The following is a 4,274-nucleotide window of genomic DNA, read 5'->3' as shown; positions in this document are numbered from 1 at the left end:
ATATCCACAGGAGTCTGTTGAGGAAGGACAGAGTAAATCCACGGCAGTCTGCCTCCTTGTTTTCATTATTTTTTTCTTTTTGCTTTTTCTGAGACACAGAGCCATCTGTCCCCAACATTGCAGTCGATTTAACCTTATTCAACCCTTAAGGTCAGCTCGCTTTCACTCAGACCATCACAGAGACAGGATGGTGGAGCTGTCAGTCAGCAGTCCAGACAGCGGAGCTCATCTCCCTCATCTCCCTCATCTCTGCCTTTCTGTGCTGCCTCACAGGCATTGATCACCTCAGACAAGACAGAAACACTTGCTGCTGTCTCTCTGCAGCACAATGCCTCAGTCTCTGCTCTATCCTATAATTCTGGTTCTCTGTTCTAGAACACTGCCATTCCTCTTTTTCAAACAGACAGCAGTGTTAAGTCTTAATTTGAAGCTGTTGCTTTACAATCATGGAATCTTTGTTTTTTCCTACAGGTACTTGAAACAGAGTCTTGTAGGGAAGCATTTGTGTATGCAAATGGCTTTGCTGTAGCTTAAAAAGCAGGATAAAATGTGCACAGATGCATAGTAAATATTTAGGTTTTAGTATGGATTAGTGTCTGCCTTTAATGGAGGGTTTGAGTATTTCAGATGATTCAGCAAGAAGAGTTTTAGGATCAGTAAACCGATGTCAGAATGGTGGATTTTCTACTTGTGTTTTCCACTTTGAAAATATGGTTTTAGTTTTACAGTAGGTCCATAAACAAGCAGCATTTGAACACAGTCCATTATTCTGTTCAGTCTCTGTGACTTAGATTAGTCAGCTTTACTTTGAACAGTGACATTTTTGTGTTTTTATCACATTGTTGTGTATCTCCAATCACAAACCTGTAATAACAATAATATTCATCCCCCCTCTACATGCACATAAATCAGACATATAGGTTTATGGTTTCACTATGGTCTCTGTATTCTAAATAATGGTGGTACATATTTGGTTTACACCATTATGTCCTCAATGGATATAAATGGCAACAGTTACTTTTTGTCTGTCTTTTGAGTTACCCGTCTGCTACATCAGTCCATCCTGGATTAATATAAGAGGAGGTGGAGCTGGTTGAAATGCAGAGAAATGGCCTGAACCATCTGCTGCGACAGCATGGGGGAATGAGTTTCTTTGTGCCGACTTTCTTGTCCTTGTGGTGTTTTTCCCTTCGTGTTGATAAGGTTTTGCACCACTGAGTTCTCTCTTCCTTGGGCAGGTTATTGTTATTATTATTATTTTACATCATTTTTGTCTGTTTGAGGTACAAGAAAACCCACTTTTCGAACGTTACTCCTGTGCCTGAGTGGTTGTTTATTTACAAGAATTAATGACCAGCATAAAAATGAATGTTCATATGTATGTATAGCTTAAGTCATATGTGCTACATTCAGGTAGACTGTCATTAACAGTCGTGGCCTTTGCTCTGATGAGTGTTCCCTTTCCATATGTTACTCGTGCCCAGTTTTTAAGTTATTACGTTTTTGTTTTATGAAATTCAGCCTCGATGTATGATCTTGCTCATAGAAAGACACATAGAAATGCAAACAGGACTTTAGGCACCTCTCTACCTCAGCCTCAGCTACTGCTTGGTGAAAGGATAAAAACAATAATGAATATATTGTAAATAATACATGAATAAGTATTATAGTACTACTTTGCCATCATTTATTGAACATTCTGTCTCATCTTTACCACAGTCTTTAATTTTTCATCTTTGATTTGATCATCTTTCTATTAATATTAAAAATATCATCTGACATTGTATTCAGCAGTTTGCCACCAATTCCTGTGTCAACTTAGAATTTTAATCTGGCTTTACTTCACAGCACGTCTCCTTAGCAGAATCTGCAGGCTGTAGAACTCCTCCACAGACTGCACTCCTCCTTCATTAGCCGTCCTCTGTTCTTCTTTTGACCTTCACTGTCATGATTTCCTTCCTGAAGCTTGGCTGTCTGAAAACCTTGCAAAATTAATTGTAAAAGGCTCCCAGCTGCTGTCACAAAGAGGCAAAAAAGCTTGGCTCAGCCGAAATTTTCAGCAAAAAAAACCCCCCTAAAAAACTAAACAGCATTTCTGTGGAAACTTGCCTCCATCTCCTCCTTTATGCACTCTGCCCCGCTCTTACACGGCAAAGGATTATGTATGCGTTACATCTGGGGGTTCTTTTCTCCTCCATCCTTGTATCCTCCTCTGACCCCGGTGATTCAGAATGTTTCAGTGCTGATCTCAATCTTTCCTCATCCGCTATAAGGTTTTGAAATCTCAAACCTTAGTTGGGGGAAACACATCCACTCTTGACTTCCCCCAGCCCTTCAGACAATCACTGCCCATCTGCTTCTTTTCCATTAAGGTTCAACTCAGTGTGACATGATGTAAAATGAGTTCATACATAATCTGGAGGTCTAACACTTATCAACAGTGCCCTCTAGATTGTTTGGGAGAAACAATTTGATTTTCTATGTCCTTTATTTGCCTTTGTGCTTCACAGCTTTCATTTGGTAAACAGACAATACGTCTTGTTAAAATGCACTAGTAAAATTTTACGAAAAGCAATTTGTTGATGTTTTTGTATAGCAAGGAGAAAATTACAGCATCTTATAGTCTCCCCCTCTCTCACGGCACCATAATGTTTGGGAAATTTGTGTGGTGATTATTTAGGTGTGTTGAATTGCTTCATTAGCAACAGCACAAGAGAGCTGTAGCCTACCTTCTGATTTCTCAGCTCATGCATCCTCAGTGCCTCTCCTCATGTATTAGTCCATCCTCCCACATATGCGAGTGGTTAAAGCGAGGAAGAGACATGAGGAGATAGTAGACAAGGCAGAAGGTATTTTACAATTTTACAAAATGAGACATCCTTGTTCCCAAGCTGTCATTTTGAAACCATGTCAATGACATATGACATTTGTTAAAACTATCACCTCTTCTGTTACAGCCTAATGCTGTATTTTATGATCCTAGATATGAGGTGAGCATAACAGTGTTTGTGACTATATATTCACATTTACATTGAATGAAACGTCTAATTATGCAGTTGGTTTTGCAGTAAATAACCAAAACAACTAATAAATACAGGAATAAAACAGCTGTGTGTTTTCTGTCCTCCAGCGAGCCTCCTCACACCTCTCTCCGGTCCATTTTAGGAAATCATTTAAGATATTGCACAGAAATTGATTTCCAGGTCATCAGCCAGGAAAGAGGAGGATATGAGGAAAGACTAATTAGAGAAATGAAAAAAAAATCCTAGGGTTGCTTCTTATCTTTGTGTCACCTTTGATTCCAGAGCTGTAGTTAGACTCTGGATGATCTGATTCCAGTTTGCAAAAAAAAAAAAATAGATGTTGGACAGATGTGAGTTATGGTGAGAAAAGTGTGGAGGAGTATAAACCGATCCAAAGACACCTCTTCCGTTCATCATGCTGGAGGGCTGTTGCCATGGTCTACATCATCATGATTGGTTAGTTTTCTGAAGTTGCTTAGAAAAATCAGTGGCTGATCAGTTAACCATAATCTGGACACATTAGTTCCTGTTGATAGCTGATCTAGCATCTCTAGTAAAAGATAAGCTTATTAATATGGAACTCCAAAGTGTTCAAAATTAAATAAATAAATAGGACATGATGAAATAAATAACTATGATATATGTAATATATGTAATGTGACAATGATATTGTGAAACTTTTTTCAAAGTCAGTCTTTATTTCAAAATCCCGTTTTTCCCAGTGGCCTATTTATTTCATAATGCGACTTTTCAGCAGAATGACTTTGTCTGTCAATCAGTGTGAGTGGGCTGGACCTTTGCGCCTATTGGCGTATCGTTTACCATCGACTAGTTTTCCTGGATACCTGCTCCGCGGACAGCTGCCACAGCTTGCAAAAACGTGCTAGGTCAAAAGTCACGGAGGATGGCGGACTGGTGTGAACTTCAATCAATTCTGCTCATTTTAGCAAATCAGATAGAGAGGGATCATTTACCTGTAGGTACTGTTTTGAGTCGTTTAGATGATATTTCTGAAATGCTTGGGATGATAATTGCTCTTCAAGATCTTAGCATCGATGACAACATTGTCGAAAGTTTAAGATCAATTCAGCGCCGTGTTCGTTTGGAATACTCTGAAGAAGAACTGTCTTCAAATGTTGGTCGTCCACGTCTTGAAATCCCGGCTGCAGCACTCAGGACTTTAGTGCTGTCCGGGATAACCATCGGGGTAATTGCCGATATGTTTTCTGTGTCTCCGAGCACAATTAGGAG

This window comes from Haplochromis burtoni, unplaced genomic scaffold, assembly GCF_018398535.1.
Source record: "Haplochromis burtoni strain Fernald_Lab_line unplaced genomic scaffold, NCSU_Asbu1 Contig_24, whole genome shotgun sequence".
Lineage (NCBI taxonomy): Eukaryota > Metazoa > Chordata > Actinopteri > Cichliformes > Cichlidae > Haplochromis > Haplochromis burtoni.
This window is presented reverse-complemented; position numbering follows the sequence as displayed.